Source organism: Ambystoma mexicanum, chromosome 1p (assembly GCF_040938575.1).
Source record: "Ambystoma mexicanum isolate Mex_15411 chromosome 1p, UKY_AmexF1_1, whole genome shotgun sequence".
In the NCBI taxonomy this organism is placed as follows: Eukaryota; Metazoa; Chordata; class Amphibia; order Caudata; family Ambystomatidae; genus Ambystoma; species Ambystoma mexicanum.
Window position 1 is genome coordinate 110,154,444 of NC_090921.1, and position 19,934 is coordinate 110,174,377.

A 19,934-nucleotide genomic window follows, 5' to 3' on the forward strand; every position below is an offset into this window, starting at 1 on the left:
GCAGGAATGTCTCCAGTAGTACATCCATTAAGCATCGACATTCCTCGCGCAGACATCTCTGCAACCCACAACAAGACATCATTTTGTATAGTGCTTGTCGCATCCATTGTCCTAGTCTGTGCTTTTAGGCAGTCGATATTTAGATCCCCGCACAAAACAATTTTAGGAGACAGTTCATTTTCATAGATGGTATCAAGAAGGGTTGAAATTTGATCAATAAACATATTTGCGGTAGACGCTTGATGTTGCCAATACACGTTAATGATTGATATTAAGTCCGCGGGACATTTTGCTTTCTTCTCTAATCTAACCAATACATATTGAAGATATGGTGTTATATTTCTACTCTCTGATTTGATACCCAGAGCTTTTCCTTATCATAGTGAGCAGACCGGCCATAGGTCTACCTCGTTTGTTCTGGATCGCAGGATTTAAGGCCACTTCAAACCCATCACATAGCGGAGACTCTGATAGCCATGTCTCCTGGATGCACACAAAGTCCAGTCCCATAAGCCTGGAGTGTAAAAACAAGTGGCTAAACCCACGAGAGTTCCATGATGCCAGTGTTACAAAAGTTTGTTTTCCAGGTTTTAGGCATTAACTTCGCTGATTATTAGCCAAGGATTTGGCAATCCAATCCCAATCATTCGACTGTGTAGGGCCGACAGCAATGACATCCGTAGCGCTGTTATTGTTTGCAGCAGATCCGACACAAGAAAAGGTTATTTGAATTTGTTCACTCGTCCAGGGTGCGTTTGTTGTCTTGGGAGGCAGACCATCATCAACATTGAGGCTCCTCGAAGGGTTGATTGCAATCCCCACGAGGGGGGTTGACCCAAGACCATCAAGGCACCCAACAGCGTCCTTTGATTGCAACTGTAAATCAGGTTGAATTGTCCTTGAAAGGATACAATCTTTCTGAACAGATGGATTGGTTTCTTGGGTAATTTGATCTTCTCGAATGTCAAAGCCCATTGATAAAAGAACAGCAGCAGAGTCCAAAAGGATGTTACGTATGATCCCAGAATCGATATGCAACCGGACAATATCGTTTTGTGGTTCTTTATAGAATTCCACAGTTCTAATATCCCCCGTTTCAATTGTCCGAAGATTAGGTACGTAATGGAGTAAACGGAGGACGTTGGTCCTATTTAGTGTAAGACCATCATTATTCTACGCTATACGTTCCAAAATCAGTTGGTATTTAGAAATAGGCTTTTTAAAGAATGGCAGTTTGATTTGATTCTTCGATGAAGATGCTTGTGTTAAGGCGCGCTCATTTGTTAGAGCTCTTGGAAAAAGATCCTTCCTGTTTTCACTCTCTTGTTTGTTAACAGACATAGTGTCAAAGGGAGTAATTATATAACTCTCTACCCGACTGTACACATCATTGGTAGTTGAGTCCTTCAGTTTGCCATGTTCGTACATTGATAGGTTTTTCCATCTTTCTCCCAAAGTAAGAACCTTCGGGCTTTCAGGTTTCAAAATACCAACGAGTTGAGATTCTTTCGTGGGCACAATGATGCAGTCTTGAATTCTGCAAGGGTTCAGGTAAGACGATGTTAGGAAGAGAAGTTCCAGCCAAGTTAGCCTGGTTTGTATCATTTGAACCTTTTGATTGAATTTCTGTCACAATTTCAGAGTCATCATTATGATCATGTGTTGAAAGATCTAACAAATCCACATCAGATTCAGGTAAATTAGTCACAGGTTTGTCAGAGTTGTCACAACCTGCAGCCTTTTCAGGCTCAACTAAGTTATCATTTTGTTCTGTGTTAATTGTAGCAGGATTGAGAGTAAAGCTTATAGCTTTTAAGTTACGCAAGAACTTGCGAGAACCATTCATAGCACGAGGCTTCCTCTTAGTTATATTCTTTGATTTATTTTGCTGGTTTACTTTCACACTCTTGAGTTTTGCATCCGGTATAAGCTTGGTGTTAAATATGTCAAACAAAGCCTCTTGTTCATCGGGAATAACAACGGGCTCTGTAGTAGTCTTATCTGCCAATGCTTCCCGGATAACAACCTTTTCGGCAACCTCAGGTGCTACATTAGATGTTGTAGGCTCCTGGATATCTTGGTTTGCACCATTATCAGGTTGCTTAAGACTTTGTAAAGCAGAAGAAAAGGAATAAACTTTACTTACTGGTACAACACTTCCCATAACACAGTCCTTAACATTAACGGGTGAATCAATGGGCTGTGTTTTATTTGCCGGATCTGAGTTTTCCACAGCACAGACTTTACCAGGGTCTGGTAGAAGAGTGAGATCTGGGGGCAATAGGTCGCTGGGTGCTGATGGAGAAATAGTAATTACTTCAGACACATTTAGTCGACCACTCGAAGAATTACAAGGCCTTGTAAGTGGTGCTTCAACACTAGGAAATGAGGCAGGTTTTGAACTTTGCCGTTGTAGGATATTTAGAGCCCGTTTGGCCACTTCAGCAAGTAATTTCTTGTCATCAGCATCTTTTAACCGTTGATCGTTCATGATTGTTAAATTGCTGTCCATTTTATCTGACATTTTACCTAACAACTGAGTGGACGACATACTTGCATGTTCAATTGCACACATTTTTGTATTCAAAAGTGCAACTAGCATTGTCAAGTCTTTCACACCATCTTGAACCTGCTCATATAATTTTACAAACTGTGAAAGTGTTATAGACATAGAAGACATCAGGATCGGTAAAAGTTCTTTAGAAATTTTTTCCGTCATCTGTGCGTAATCAGGCTCACAAGGAATTCGATCTACTGTTTTATAACAAGTTCTTCGAACTTTAGGAAATGCGCGTTCCATGATTGACGATTCATCGTCAGAAGAGCAGTCTGTTGTCTGACTCAACATTCTCAGTATTAGTTGGAATGGTTGATGTATTGCCATTTCTACTTACACCAATAGGTTGAGAAGACTGAACCTTAGAGAGAGAGAACTCGGGAGTATTTGCAGACTTGCTTTTAGAAAGTCTAGGTCTCGATTGTGAACAATATATTTCTGGAGATTTACTGACTTCAATCCTACTTCGTTTGATGGAACCAGAAAAACAATTAGTATCAGCTTCAACCATGAGAGTGCCTTGACTATTACTTATATTTGAAGCTTGTGTTGACTCAACAGGTCGGATCTTGTTATGTTTAAGACTAGCACGAGCAATGTTGATTTGTTCTAAATCAACCAGAAGCTGGTTTACAATTTCAATAGAATTCCGCCTGTTGGGAGGTTCAGGTAACGAAGAGGGAGATAGAACAGGATCCATTACAAAACCACACTCACCGGAGCAGTGGTTAAATTCCTCACCAGGCGCGTCTGAAACAGACACTGGTACCAAAATGCTCTCATATGACAGATGAGCTTGCAATTTCTCAGTCGCCATGCGAGCCAAAACATCCAACCTAGGTACAGCAAACACAGCAGAAAGTCTAACGGGAACAACATTAGGCCCATAGTCATTCGCAGCCTTCATATGCATTTTTATCTCTTTTGCCAAGACGCTGTCATGTGATAGTAAATTCAGTTCGTCATCAAGAGCAATCTGGCAAGGGGTGGTCAAGTCCAAGACACCAGCTCCTACCCCTAACCTACTTGATGAAAAAACATCTGCATTATATTGCATATCAATGGGCTCTTCAAGTGTCTCTTCCTCTACAGATCTTAATTGACTTGCTTCAATCACTCGAGGCAACTGGGGAGCGAGCGGTAATAGATGTTGAACGTTCCTCTCGTTCTCCCGGCGTTGTTGCAGACGTGTAGATGGATAAGACAAGGTCCTTATTTTTCGACGGGTGCCTTCTGTAGGGGCAGGCACCAGAGGTTTGGAGAGCAGGTCATTAGCCAGAGACACAGGCTGCATTTTGACGCCCTACAGCCAAACAGCAAAACAGAATCTCCTCGCCCTTGCTCCTGAGGGCTTACGCCGCAAGGGTGGTTCGCGGCTCAATTTGAGGTCGCTGTTTTCACACGTGATCAGTCACGTGACTTTTCTCAGGACCGCCTCCTCCAGGAAGCGGCAGCAGCGTCCAGCAAGAGCTCAATGCAGCTCGCAGTGCTGGCAACGTGAACGAAGAGAAAGCGAAGCAGCTTAGTAGTTCAAGCCTCCAAGGCAGGTATTTAAATGTACAATGCGGGGCTTGATTCTGGTTTTGTCCAGTAGCAAGCGGAAATGTTTGGAGAGGAAAAGTTTGGATCTGGAACAACGTATTAAGCAGCTTTCAAAGGATTTGATAAATGACTCCGTAAACCTGGAGAAAAGGAGAGCACTTAGGGAACTGCAGAGGGAGTTGAATGAAACTTTGAAAACATGGTCTGAAAAGGATTTATTCAAATTGAAATGTTCTTATTTTGAATATGGTGAAAAATGCGATTGTTGGCTTGCCTTTAGATTAAGACAGCAGCAATCAGAAAGATCTATCACTTCTATTAAAAGAGAGAATGGTCAGGGGACTTGTGATCCAAAACCGATTAATGAGACATTTAAGGAATATTATATGAAGCTGTATCAGAATGAGTTGGGTGTCAGTGGATTGGATAAGTCATTTTTGGAAGGGTTGGAGATACCTAGAGGGAATGAATTGGAGAAAGCCATGCTGGGAGAGGCTATGACTGTGGATGAACTGAAATCTGCGATTGGGAAATTGAACTCGAGCAAGTCTCCTGGTCCGGATGGTCTGCCTGCTGAATTTTATAAAATCTTGCCGGATTTAGCGGTGGAACTTCTGCGAGATGTATTCATGGAATCTAGGGTGGGGGGTTTGCTTCCTGCTTCTACTAGTCATGCCATTATATCGGTATTTCTTAAAAAGGATGGTTGCATGACTTCGAACTATCGTCCGATCAATTTGATTAATACAGATAAGAATTTGGCGAAATTATTTGCAGACTCTTCTTGTGAAGTTGGTGCACACTGATCAGTCAGGTTTCATTCACGGCCGGAGAACATCTAGTAATATTAGGAACTTATTGTTGTTGATGACACATGCACAGGATATGGAGGATGACGTGGCGGTGTTTTCTCTGGATGCGGAGAAAGTGTTTGATCGCGTTGATTGGAACGATCTTATTTCAGTATTGCGTGCTATGAATTTGGGAGAGGAATTTATTACATGGAATACCTTGCTTTATGCTTGTCCGACTGCCGCTGTCAGAACTAATGGGCAATTGTCAGACTCTTTTGTACTACAGAGGGGTACAAGACAGAGATGTCCTTTGTCCCCCCTGATATTTGTTTTGGCCATGGAACCATTGTCGATTGCCTTGAGCTGTGACGTGGGGATACAGGGCCTAAGTTTTTATGGTGCCGATCAAAAGTTGTGGTTTTATGCGGACGAACTGCTATTATTATTACGGAATTTAACTGTGTCCCTTCTGGCCTTGCTGGATGTTTTAGATAGATTTCATGCGGTGGCAGGATTTAAGGTCAATTGGTCTAAATCTTAGGTGTTGCCGATTTCAGGATACTGTGATAAGAATTTGATTACTGGACATGGGTTTCAGTGGTGCGAAAGGAAACTAAAATATCTGGGTATATGGCTGACCCCGCTGGTGGATGAGATGGTTGTGGTGAACATGAGTGAGGTATGTAGTGATTTGAAAATGAGCATTTTGAGGTGGTCTTTGCTTCATTTGTCCCTATGGGGCAAGGTGAACGCTATAAAAATGAATGCAGCTCCGAAGATTAATTACGCTCTAGGTATGCTTCCGGTGAAAATTGGCCAACATTATTGGAAGAAAATTGATGGTTTGTTGCAGTCCTTTCTATGGGATAATAAGCCGCCACGGCTAAAATTATGGAAACTTCAGTTACCATTGGAAAAAGGGGGCTGGGGGTACCGAACTTCAGGGCATATCATTTAGCTTTTTCAAATCATTTTATTGGACCCTTTTTGATGGATCTGCCTGATAAATGGGCAATTGCTGAGGCAAGTATGCTGGGCCCGCTCCCTCCAAGGGCAATTCTCACAGCAACGAACAAGTTGCGTAAGAAATCGCCTTTGACAGTTTTTCTGAGAGAACTGTGGAGACATGTACATGAATTGTTTGGATCGGTTGCTTGAAAGACCATTCATGCATCCATTTTGTTGAATCTGTTGATTTCTGTTGGGGGTAAGTCTTTATTCTGGCCGGACTGGTTTCTGGGTGGAGTTCTCTGGATTGATGATGTCCTTGTGGATGGGAGAGCGCGAGTTGCGAGAGAAGTTTCACATTGACAATTTCAGATCTGATTTCAGAAAATTGAAAAGATGCATAGGTAATGTGGCGGAGCAAGGGAGTGCAATGGTAAATCTCTTTCTTAAGGAAAGGGAGCCAGGTGGTTGTTCAATTGCTAGCAGGATATACAATTGTATCGTGTCTGCTTATAAGGAGAATTCTGACTTGAGAGATGAATGGGGAAGGAGATTGGGGTGCGAGATTTCACTCGAGATGTGGTTGAATATGTGTGCGAATGTTAAACTATGTGCTATTGATCTGGTGGAACGGTCAAGACCGATAAAGATCCTCAATAGAGTGTTTTGGAGTCCGGAACGAATGTTTAAGAGGGGGTTGGTGGACTCGGATGATTGCTGGTGTTGTGGGAATGGCCTGGGAAGTTTGGAACATCTACTGTGGGAATGTGTGCGTGTACGGGGATTCTGGCATGATGTTTGTTGTGTCTGCTTGCGTGTTTTGAATCTGGATGTTGAATTGGATTTTAGGACAATGATTTTGGGAGGAGGAGAGTTGCTGGAGATCTTTCTGTGTCACGGAAAAAGTTTCTGCTCCGTGGTGCTAGTCTGGGCAAGAAGTTGGTTTTGAGGGGCTGGAAATCACAGAATGCACCAGTTCTTGAAGATTGGATTGAGGGGATGTCTGCCCTTGAATCCATGGAAAAGGTGTTTAAGAGGCAAGGAAAGTTGAGATTGCATGGAAGGGTTTGGGATGACTTTCTGAACATTTACTAGTTTAAGGCTGATTATGAATATATAACGTTCTGCTGTTCTGTGTATACTTTACTGTTCTGCATTAATTGTTTTGATTGATTTACTTGTTTATCTATATGTAAAATCTTATAAATAAATCATAATAAAAAAAAATAAATATATAATATATATATATATATAGGAATAATATTACCTGATAACGGGGCAGGGAGGTGAACGCGACACATCACGGCCCCATGCATGCATGCTTGTCTATGCGTCAAAAGGCCAAGTGTGCATGGCTTAGCACAAACTAACCCTTTTAATCTCTGCTATGAAACCTAGGCTAAAATAGCTCTGCGTCCTGAACCTCAGCCTAGAGGTTCAGCTCCACGTGTAGTCCTTCAGTCTTGGAAGAAGACTGGGATGAAACCTCAATTCGTGGCTTATTGTAGCCAGGGAGGAGGGTGCCATGGGGCACCATGTGCTTCTTCTTCCCTCATGTGTATGTACAGTATGGAAATTGTACGCTATAGGAATCAGACGCGTCGTCTGGGTCACCCGTGTGATCATCAGCCTGCTTGGTTATTCTATGCATTCAGGGGCTGCAGCAAGCTTCCAGTCTAATTAGCTTCTACTTGTTCCCTAGAAGAGCCTGGTTAGCTTGACACCAACAACTCTCATGAGACATGCACACATACACCTACATTACAATTACGCTGTATGTTTGATCAGGTGAACAAATGAGCATTAGGCTACATCTAGAAGACAGGTATAGTACAATGGGTCAGATAAAAAAAGAAAAATCTAAACATTTAGTTTGAATCTCATGTGGAAGACAGATATTCACCTGCTATGAACTATTTCCTGCTTACCTGTTGATGTCAAACATCAAGATGCTGCTTTTAGCTCCTGCTCATCAAATCTGTATTCTGATCCTTACCTCAGCATCTATACAGGGATGAGGCATTTCCACCTTGTGTGGAGTTGTGTGTTGCAGGCGAAAGATCCCTATCCCCATTTGACGGGGGGCATTGGTTTTCCTAGCGGTGTATTTTCCATTCCAGCATCTGGTCTCCTCTGCAGACGGTGGGTCACTTGTGTCTATTGGTCAGTAAAGTTGAAGCAAGGTGCCTGCCCATAGAAAGCAGCAGAGTCGGTCCACATGAATGAGTGTGGCACTGTTTGACAGTTTTGCAGGAATCTGTACAATTCTAGTGGTTGCCCCCAGCCTTGTTGTCGTGCACCGTAGAAGACCTTGTTCGGGGTTCTCATAAATCGTTTAGCAGGTTCCTTGGCCTTAGGCAGTTTGGGGGGTGGGGAGGATCTGCAGTTGGGTTTGATGCCAAGCCCGTCCAGGTACATCTGGACTTCTCTACCTCGATTACATTGGCAATGCAGGAGTTGCCAAGATCCATGCCAGCTTTGGGATCACCACTGCCACACTTTCTGATCCCACTCCTTCTACCTACTGGTATGGTGAGCAGACATTCATGACCAATGGAAGGTGCTTGTCATCTGGCGGTGAGCCGACATTTGCGCTCACTTCTTCCCATAGTGAGTGTCCCCTATTGACAGCAGATAGGTGGGGAGGAGCGGCAGAGCCTGCGGTCTGACACGGGATGCAAGAGCCGATTATGTACTCGACCAGCTGGTTCACTCCAGGCAACCACGGTCTCCAACAGGCATAATTTGGTTATGACCACCCCTGGGTTCCCTTTGTGTGACAGCAGGACCACTATTGTCAGTGAGATGGGATGACTATTCAGATGCCGATCAGAAGCTGTCTTTCCTATGAGCTAAGCGAAGGAGATACACCAGGCGTTAGCCGCAGCGATTTCCCTCTAGACCTTTCGGAGTAAGACTGGCCTGTATAGTGAGACTTAACAGGAAGAAACTGCCTTGCTGCTGTTCCGACACAAAAGGGAAAGAAAACAAAAGGACAGATTTCCTCAGGAGTGTAAACAAATATCCCCCCTGGATGAAATCGGTTTGAAGCAAGAATTTTTCGTGGGCCCAAAGAATCGCCTATTGATCCCTAGGTTACCCGTCTTTATTTAAAGGAAGCGTGAGTTATGGGGCTCTTCAAATGACTCACCCTGTAATAGAATAACTGGTATGTTCTGAAGATGGCTCTAACAATTCAAAACGTGAGCACGTGCGTTCAAGTGCATCACGGTAAAAGAGCCGAAACACGTGTCGACTTACAAAAAAAAACAATTTCCTGGTTGTTTCAGAAACGATAAACACACAATGAAGCAGTGAATTGACTTAAAGGTGCAATAACCATCATAGAACTGTAAAAAATTACCACAGGTTTAAATCACACTGTAGTACAGACCATTGATCTCATTACTGTACAAATCAAGTTTCGCTGCATTGTGTTTTTCTTTCATAAGCGTGCACAATCATGGCATTGTAATCCCCAGTCACATCCCATCCGTTGTGTGATTCGTTGTGTTAAACCTCTTTGAATGGCGTTTAGTTTTTGTGAAAACTTCATTCGTTTTTAAATTAATTGTGTATGTTGAAAACATTTTTTGCAGAATAAAAAACACTCAAGTTTATGCAACATGCACTTTTTCGAGACAAATGACAAACAGCATAAAAAGTAAAAGGTTGTGGGCTCATTGATGCGTCTAAAGAGTAAGGGAGGGGTAACCAGTCTCCTAGAGTTAGATGACCGGGACAACTCCTTGAAAGGTCCAGCCATGGCTGCGTGATTGACTCTTTGACGTTCAGAGTGTGGTTAGGTTGCTAATGGAGCAAGGTTTGCACTGGCCTGACTTTAGAACCACTGGACTGGTTTGGCTGCACCCTACTTTCCTAGTCTTTTCTGAAGTGTGTTAAGATACAGTGCTATGCCCACACTCCCTTCAGTCACCGAGCATAGGCAGAGCGAGGAAATCACTGGGTTGTTGGTCTATGGGTGTTACTGGAGTCCAAAGTTGAATTCTTTGAGTTGGAGCATCTACTTATCAATCGTGGCCAGAGGTTGGGGTGAAGCGCCATGAAAGGCAGAGACAAGTGGTTTATGGTGGGCTGCTGTTTGATCCCTCATAACGATGCAGTGTTCTGTGAGTGTGCATTTGTCTGTCTGTGCAAGGAAGCATAAGGGGGTGGGAGGAATGGGTTGGCGTCATACTTATCTGTGTCCTTCCTGGCACTGGAGCATTCAATAGTGGTGCCCATCATGGCTCGATCATTTGATTTCTAGAATACACACGTCATTTCAGATTTGGGGAGAACTTATGACTGTTGCAAAGCTGCCTGCAGTGGTTGGCCACACAGAATTCATTCATATCTTGTCCAGCAGATGAAGTACCATTTCACTCAAAACATTTCTCTGGTGTAATGAAAATAGTTGTTGTAGTATGGGGTCTATGACTAATGGAGGTAATTCATCGTCTCCAGGGGCGAACCTCCACCTTTGAGGCTAGAGATGAGAGCTCGCTTCGCAAGTCCCTCCCTAGTGGTCTGGGCAAGTGGGACCTCAATGGGAGAGACCCCCTCCCTACCTCCTCCGGACTCCTCCCGTTCCTGTGAGGACCTCCACACTCATTCCCCATGGTGGAAAACATAGGACTATTCGATGGGAAGGACAGTATCAAATTCAGAGGATAAACTGAAGACAAAACGAAAAATACCAGGTTACAAACATGAATTAAGATCTGTCCTTTGGAGATCTCCATTTACTGCCATCATACCCAAGAGAGGCAGAGCCAAGGAGCCCACCACTTTCAGACTTGCTTTGAGAGTGAGAGCAAAATGCTGGAAGCCCAGCGCTGGTACAGAGCGGGAGAAGCAAGCAAAAATCCCAATGGTGGCGTGATCACAACTTCCTGGTGGGCAGGGTGCCCGTCCAACAAGGCTGAAACCACAGCGCAAAAATATATATATTTTTTTTTAAAAATCTAAAAAAAAAAATCAATCAGCTAACTCGCAGTGGTACGTGTCCACGCGGAGGGAAAAGGTCAGATAGCGGGACGCCATAGAAAACAAGAGACGTTCCTTTGCAGATTCCGTGTTAAACAAGGAGAATGTGAGAGCCCCGGGAATCGTTATGTAACAAGAGAAACTCGTTTCAGTCAAATTGAGAAGGCAGTAAAGTTGATGAAACTGAACGATAACAGTGAGAAAGAGAAGCACAGTAAGACTGTGAAAAGAAAGTATTAAAAGTGGGGCACAAAAACCCTGGGGAAATGGGGTCAAAGGTTAAGTAGTACATGTTTTCACCCCTTTACTTTTCCTGTTGCAAAGCACTCTGGTGACCTTACCTATAACACAAGATAGTTGGTGGGGACCAAGGATTGGTTCATTAAGGTAGGCTTAGCCTACACCAATCACTGGGACCCATTTGGCTTTAAAAAAAGAGGGCTGAGCCCCTCTTTTGACAGATCATATGAAGACTTTGATAGGAGTAAAAAGAAGGACTGATTTTGGACCCTGGCTGAAGGTACAGTCTGTCTTACAGCTTCCACAGTCAAGGAAGGCCAGGATTTCCAAGAGGGAACCAAGATTCCTCTCCAAAACATCTCCCAGGGAACAGAGGGAGACACTGAATCCAAAGACCCTCTAGCAGCTCCAGAAACGGTCCCCAGCCAGCACAAGCATGCCCTGCTAGCCTCTGCAAGCAAGCTTCCTAGGTGGGACGTGCCAGATAGTCTCTGAAGGACAAGGCCGCTGCCTGCAACACTCTCCTCAGCTTTCGCCTGTCCACCTTAAAGGACGACACAAGCCCAGTGAAGAAGCTAGGAGTGCACCAACGAGCATTAACCAGCGTCCGCCTTAAGGACATGTTCGAGCCAGTCAAGCCCCTCAAGCTGCACACCGACTGCACCCCCCACATTGTCATGCTGCAGTTGCTCCCGCCGTCCAAGACACCTCGACCAGTGCTTTAGACCCACCAGCTAGTACTGAGACAATGATTCCTGACACCGAGCCACCATGTAGGCCTGCCTGCAGCCGTCCGTCCAGCCTCGCTTGCCGCACTGCCTGCCGCCTAATTACCACAGCCGTCTCCCTTCTTGAACTCTGTCACAGAAGCTGAAAAGCGCCCTGAAAATGACTCGACAACGTTGAGCACCAAGAACTTCTACAAGCACAAGGGACATTGTGGTTCTGTCCCCCAAGTCCTTCTCCGAAGGCCCCCAATGACATTTTACAACCTATTGCTCCCATTGTGCTGAAACCAAGTATCCCTGAACTATTGAGATTAATTACTTTACCGACTACCCTCGCGTCAGTCTCCAGAGTGCATCCCCTTTCCTTCTTGAAACAGTCTGTCCTCTGCATTCCTTAACAGGGTGGGTTGTATTTTTTTGTGTGCTAGAACTGTCTGTTATGATAATACAATAGATATTTGTATACAACCTTGACTGGACAGTCCCTTTTATCATTGGGTAATAATTGTATTTTCGCTGTGTTGCAATTAAACCACGATCCATGACCTTGCGGAGATAAGCCTGCCTTTACCAAAATTGGACAAGGAGGTTTATAATTTGCTTGTGTTTCCAATCTGTTCGGATCCCTTCTGGTGTACTGGAGTTGTGGGGTTGATTGATGGTTTAGAAACCAGTATTAATCTCTGGACCACTGATGCCCAGGAAGTCGATTCTTCCGAATGTCCCTAAAAAGAATGGCAAGCTCAAAGAACTTGTGAAATCGTTACTTTAACTTTTACAGGTGATGTCAAGAGACTATTTAAAGTAAGCCTACTAATATGAAGTCTGAAACAAAGGAGAAACATTACAAGGAAAGACAATTGGGAGAAGAGAGACATTCTCCCATCCTTATTTTGTTAACATAGTGGTGGGGCAGGTTAGAATTTGGTTTTTGTGGACAGCAAACATTTTCATTTTGACGATGGACGAGCACTTTAGTTATTTACATAGGCTGGGAACACTGAGTATTCAACGAAAATAATACCGTATTTAAAATCCTGCCAAAGTCCCACATTTTGGGACAACAAAAATCTCATATTCCAAAATACCGAATTAGGGGAGCAGGCGTGTTCCTCGCTCCCCTAATCTCGGCATTTTCGTCTGTGGGGGTGTCACCCGCATACACATGTATAGCAGGGGACAAAAAAACAAAAGGAAAATTTCGAATTACAAAATGTGAATGTATTGGTTCATGATTTTGTAGTTCGAGATTTTGGTTTTCGTGATATTAACGTACATCCGGAACACCCACATAGCAATGCGGAAAGTTAGGCCGTCGATCTTATCGCTTAATAAATAACGAGTGAAAATGTCAACCCAGTGTCCCCTTCCTCCTCTTGACCTGCCACTGGCCCCACTGTCGGACCAACATCCTGGCTATCACATGGAGAGAGCTTTGCAAGACTTGCAGCGTGGTGTGGTTGTTCTGCACTTGGACCGAGTGGCTACAGGTGAGAGGAATTACGGGCAAGGAGTGTAAACCCAGGCAGGGTGTTTGCAATGACAGCTATACAATAATTGCATCAACAATATCACAGCATTGGTGTCCACACACAGATCGGTCAGAGGACTTCATCTCAGCAGCAAAGGACCAAACCCACCACCACCTATTGCAAGATTGGGATCCACAGACAGCTTTTCAAATGTAAGTAAATCAGGTCTGCAGCCACCCTTCCCTCACCCCAAACCTCGCTGTTAGACTGATTGGAGACAGACACAGCTCTGCCAGTGCACCTCAGTCATGACCTAAAGCTCTCTCTTCCAACCACCCGCCCAGAATACCTCCCAGCTACTGCAATATTGGAACTCACACACACCTGTGCCAATGCACGTAGATCTTGCCCTGATGCAAAGCTCCATTCATGCTATTTCAGTCCTCAGGCCTGTGGTAAAGTCACATTTTATAGGGTGGGTGATGGGACCGTGTAGGGCCACTGGGGCAGATGCACCACCTGCTCTGTGAAACAGCAGTCCATCACCAGTCTCAAGAATTCCACACCCAGGATGAATCTCGCCTCCATCCCCAGACAGGCCAAAACCAAGAGGGATCCAAAACATCGCACACCAGATCTACATACAAGAGGTTCCGAGTGTAGCTGGGGTATAGCGACCGATGGCCAGGGAGGGATGCTGGCCCTAGTAGAGAAACAATCCCCTAGGGTAATGAAACCACCCCATTCTCCGCTGAAAAGACAGGGGAATCCCTCCAAGCCATAAGCACTAAAGTAATTCCATTTGGCATTACCACAGTATACCACAATACCTGAGCCCACAAACAACCCCCTCTTGTGTGTTCAGGGCACTTACACCATTCCAAGAGCTTGGTTATTAGTAGAGACCGTGGTGTGCCTGACAAGTGGTTTGTTCCATCCCTACGATCCTACCCTTGGCAGTCAATGTAACACAAGAAACAAGACCAGGCAAATGCCACTCCCACCAGAGTACTGCTTTCGTGTGACCCACTCATCGATAAATATATATAGGTCCGCGCTGGCTCACGAACGAACATGTCCCACACTAGTTTCATATATGGTCATGTAAAGCTACCTTTGTCGCATACATTCACATGCCGGAGTAGACCATCTGCAGGGCACTCAATGCCGAGCCACAGCTACAATGAAGAACAAAATATGGGCTCAGTCTGTACAGAAATGCAGAACTATTAAGAATCTCCTGGGTCTCAGACTTCAAACCAGGAGAACCAATCACGACACTCAGCGTAAACAAGGAATCAGATAAGCAGAATTCCTCCCTTACAGGACTGTATAGCAGAAGTTGTGGAAGTTCAGGAAGAGTGAGGTTGCAGTGCTGTGTGACCAGGTGGTGGAGGAGAGAGGAGGGCAAACTTAAGGTGAGGCACACAGATTGCAAGAGAGGCAGAGAGAGAGATGGAAGGAGAGAAAGAGAAAAAAGAAACCAGACAGGAAGGAACGTGGGAGCGACAGAGTGCACGGATGAGGTGCTGGAGCAAAAGAAAGAGGAGGGGAAAGTGGTGAAGCAGAATGGAGAGGGAGAGAGAGGAGTCCAAAAAGAGGGCGAGATCAGAAGGGGTTGGACAACCAGGAGGTGCCGATGCAGAACGAGGCAGCAGCAGCAGGAGGCGATAAAAGTGTGGTGGCAGTGGAAGGTGATCAATTTTCCCAGGAAGCAACTCTATCTGCTGCCCAAGACTTGGTCATCTCCTACCTGGATGGTGGCAGTGCCCTCCTGTAAGGCCTTCCAGTTATCACCATGGCAACCCCTAAGATGTGTTCTCACGTGTAGCAAGACTCAAAGGACTAAGCAAATACAATCACCACTCCAAACTCATTCAACTGCACTGGCTCCCGCTGCAAGCACACACCACTGTAAGGGTGTCCCCAATTCTACTCACACCAGAATCAATACACCCCTCTAGGGAAATAACGTCAAAAGTGATCTTGTAAGGATACCAAGTTACAAACGAGGATGGTAGCAAAGGACTCTGCTGCCTGAACGGTCTTCTCTTGTCCCTCCTACCGTTCCTTCACACCAAAGTGGTCTCAAGCAGGGGTTTATATAGGTCTGGCTTGCCATGGTGATGTCACTGGAGCATGATCATGTCTTAAGCCAAATCCGCCCTTCTATAATAGGGATGCTCCAAAGACTTCTTTCTTTGTTGTACGCAGTTTTGTCAGGGCATGCTGTTCTACATTTTGCTAGCTATGCAAAAAAAAACACTGTAGCTCATGCTTTGCTCCATTTTGCTAACTATGCTAAAACACACTGCAGCTCTGCAGACTTTTACAAACCTTGTGGCCTACCCCAAAGAAAACAAAACAATTATATTTATGTACAAAAATGTCCATTCATTCTATCCATATTTCACTCATCCTGCTCATGTTATCTGTGTCCTGTAGTTTCCTCCACACTTTATATTTATAAATGTATCCCATTCTATATTTTGCCGCACAAAACATGAGTCCTATGTTTAACCTGCATGGACCCTTGACGGACTGTGGACACCTGGTGAGGCAGTTCACACTGGCCATAGTGAAGAACACCGCACACCAAGCACCAGTGGTCCATTTTGAATCCCACAGGCCACATTCCATCTGGGAAGGAGTGGGAGATTGACTTATCTACAGCACGAGCTAAGCTTTTAAAATGCCTGGGATCTGACATTACAAATGTCAGATCCAACTAACAGTTAATTGTGCCTTGTATTAGACAATAACTACCTTCTTCAGTGCTTGCCTATGTGTATGTGTATTTGATTATGCTTGCATGAAAGAGCCTTTCCAATGCTCCTCCTCCCCCCAGTCCATTATAGTGCATTAAACAGGTCTTGCCTAACTCTTAAAGCACTTGGGGGTTCAGGAGGACCCTGGTTCCTTCCAACACCACCTTCAAATCCTGCTGCATCATCTTAAAGGCCACAGTCCTCAAGTCGTCAAGCTACTTTGCTTGAAGCTCAGCATGTCCAGAAGCTTATGATCCACCAGAAGTTAGGACATGTTGAGCCTTGAACTCCACCGCTGCAGAATGTTAAGGACCAGAAGCTAGGTCTACGCCCCAACATTCTGGAACTTGCTCCCCGGCAATACCAGACTCGCCACCTCACTTCCACATTTCAGGAACAATCTCAAGACACTGCTCTTCAAGGAGTGGCTCCTCCGCACCGCCTAGGGTCCACACATCCACCACCTAGCCTGAGAATTGGCGATCTCTACTCTCCCTCCAGTTTTCACTCCTGGTTGCTTGTGGAGCCCTTACTGGCAAATTGCCCTTACTCCCTCGCCCCTGTTAGCTCCTAAACTCCTTGAATGGTGTACTTCCCCCAAGTTGTAAAGCGTGCTGTTGCTTCATGAAGCTAGGCCAGCTCTCAATAAAATTATAATAGAAAGTTAGAGGGAATTACAAGCATACCTGCTGGTAATAAGAACTTAGTAGGAGAGAAAGAAAGAGGAGACAAGTTATTTAGAAAGGAGGAAGGGGGCACCCTAGAAAGAAGGGGGTAGTAGGTTGCAGCAGCAGATTGGGGAGGAAACGAGGGTCAACATGTTAGAGAAGAGAGTAAAACAAAAATAGGGGAAGACGGCGTGAGGTTCGAGAGAAAGAAATGTTCAAGGCAATGGGCGCCAGCCTGGTAGTAAGCCTACCATGCCAGTATTGCTAGAGACAGTGGCAGAATCTGCCAACAGCACCAGCTTTGCCATTCCTGGGCCCAGAATAGTCGGATTCAACATTAAAGCTAATTGTCACAGTTCACAACCCAAAGACCCCACAAATCCAAGGTTGTGGAAACCTCTAAGGAGAGGGACATGCTGGAAAGTGCATTAAAAGGCTTGCCAGCAACTGAATCTAAGACAGTGGTACTGAAGATTTTTATTTGAACGCCTGGTGGATTCCAAGAGGAGGAAGGAATTAATGGACTGAAGTCCTGAAGAAAGTTCATACAGTGTATCCGAACCCTTTGCCATTTTTATTCTGTAGAATAAATCCTTGTATTCTTGACCCGCCGGACACAGATTTGTTTGTCGATTCGTCAGTCCTAACAACCCACAACACAGCTCTTCCAATACACTGCAGCACCAAATCACCCATCTGGTACTACAAATCTAAAATCTACAATCCATACACTGCTCAGCCAGGGTAACAGAATTCTACCTTGCATCGCTTTATTTCAATACCAGACCCAAAAATCACATCTATGCCAATACCTCTGAACACAGTGCTGGTAACTCCTTCCCCCACAAAACTGTCAATGCAACTCTGCCTAGACCAGCAATGGTCCTTGCTATTCCGGCGAGTCTTTATACAGAATATCAATGCACCTCAATCTGTGCCACACAATTGAAGTCAGTGCTTGAGCTACATCAATCTCTCGGCACGTCAACTACCCATCATAGACCAATCCCAAATAGGGCATAACAGAATGTAAATGGCAAATACATTTCAGTGATTTTTAAATTAATACTGAGGGCGTTTTATAATCCATCTAGTCATCCATCCACTAATCTACCTACTCGTATGCAGAAAAAAAGACTAAGAATGTCTGCAGAAAGGAATTGCTAGCACATGCTTTCACCACAAGACGGTGGCGGCTGGTGAATTCTTTTAAATTGGAGGTGTGAGGAATTTGTCCATCCGCAGGGTGGGTGTGCGTTCACCTTTTTTTTTTTTTTACATGAAATTGAATGATGGTAGACATGAAATTGAATGATGGTAGATCAACCTTAGGAAAATGTGTGGGGCTAATCCGCACACATTTTCGTACCACACGACATACACAGACCCGTGTTCTCTGGGTGGGCATAGCCTACAGGCGCCAACCCTCCTGTAATATTTAGTTGGGATGGCAGCCAAGAGTACACCAGGTCATCTCAGAAGGTGGAGGGCAAAACCTTCTTCCAGCCATGTCCAGCCTCCGAATGGAGGCATTGATATCATACTAATAGAGCATACTTTAAACAGGCCCACATGGGGCCTGGCTGCAGAGGTTTACAAAGGAGACAGAAAACCGCAACAACCTTTGATATACACTGTGTCAACCTGAAGACAGCTCCCGCCCTTTGCATCAATGGACAGTAAAATATCATGTCTGGGACTGCTTGTTGCAGTAGTTATCACCGCAGGGGTGGGCAGATTCAGAAGTTAGGAGTATGTGATTTGACAGAGACAGAAAGTCTGGTCCCGCCGCCACTTCAAGGGAGATCTGCCGCTTTAATCAGGGTCCACAGAGAGCTCCATTAACTAGAGAGCCCCTTTGACCTACAACAGACCGAAAGATGGGTGGGACTTAGCATTACATATTTTCAAACCTTTACCTTTTCTGTAGCAAAGCACTCTGGTTATGACCTCATGCATACAGGATGTTTGTGGGGACCCAGGATTGGTTCATTAAGGTAGGCTTAGCCTACACCAATCACTACAGATCAGCACAAGCAGCATAGCGAGGGAACCACCCTTACACCACATAAGAACACTCATCATGCTGGCTTTATTATAAATGCCCAGAATAAAATGTCATGCCACAGTAAGAAGTGGCTAGACTGGTTGCACATCAGTCCCAGTCTAGCCAAGTAATAACACTCATAAGCCATGTTAAGTGGTATGTGGCTGGACTGGAATATTATGCTGCAGCCAGTCGGCCTACATTTTCTGACTCTAGCCCGATATCATGTTTGTTTTTACTTTGATCCACCAGTATGCCACAGCAAGATTATGTGGCTAGACTGGCCTGTATTATTTCAGCCAGTCTGGTTAAGTTTTCTGACTCTGGAATTGGCATTTTTTTTTACCAGGCATCAATGTTAAAGCAAACCCATCTGCTTTAACACTGATGCCTAGTAATAAACGCAGCCACTCTCCAGCATCATCAATAGATCAGGCCTCCGATTCATCCCCAAATCAAAGGCCTGCTCATCAGCAAAGTGAACAGTGCCCACTGTGTTGGTGAGTGGATCTCTGCTAGATTCATTCCCCCAAATTAAAAGCCTGCTCATCGTGCCTCTCATTTGGGGGCACCAATGCACCCTCAAATCAAAGGCCAAAGAGTGGGTCTCCGATTTGGGGGTGTGGAGGGGAAGGGAGTGCATTTTTCACGCACGCACTCATATTCTCTCATCCACATGTGCACCCACACAACATACACTGTCATCCATGCACACTGTCTTTTCTTACCTGCAGCCCCGGTCTAGAATCCGCTCCTGCGGGCACCTTGACACTGTCCTGCTCCAGCAAACGTAGCAGGAACCAGAAACAGCTTTGTGCACATGTAAACCAGAGCATAGCCTGGATAATGCACCGGCAACTCTGTAATGTGGGGGACGTGCACGAGGACCCCCTCCCACATTCCAGAACTGCAGTTCCCCAGCATTCATTCCCAATGGGCCTTGTAAGGATGGGGGAAGCGAAATGCCCCGCCCATGCATAGCCTATTGGGCATGCGCGTTAGGGTACTACTGAACTGTCAAAGGGAGCGCATTTCCCTTTAACAATTCAAGCCAGCCAAGGAAGCACTCCCTCAGCTGCAACAAACAGTTGAGGGAGCACTTCGTGTCGGCATGTCCAAAATGGGCGGGGTGACCGCACTCACACATTATGGACGAGCCGCCACTGCCACTAGATGGCATC

The 19,934-nt window shown here is 45.0% G+C and overlaps 1 protein-coding gene across 2 annotated transcripts in view; it reads right to left on the reverse strand.

Annotated features, from left to right (window-relative positions):
- The window catches only part of TMEM102 (transmembrane protein 102), a 95,080-nt gene that overhangs the window by 15,456 nt on the left and 59,690 nt on the right, over positions 1–19,934 (reverse strand). The window lies entirely within an intron of this gene.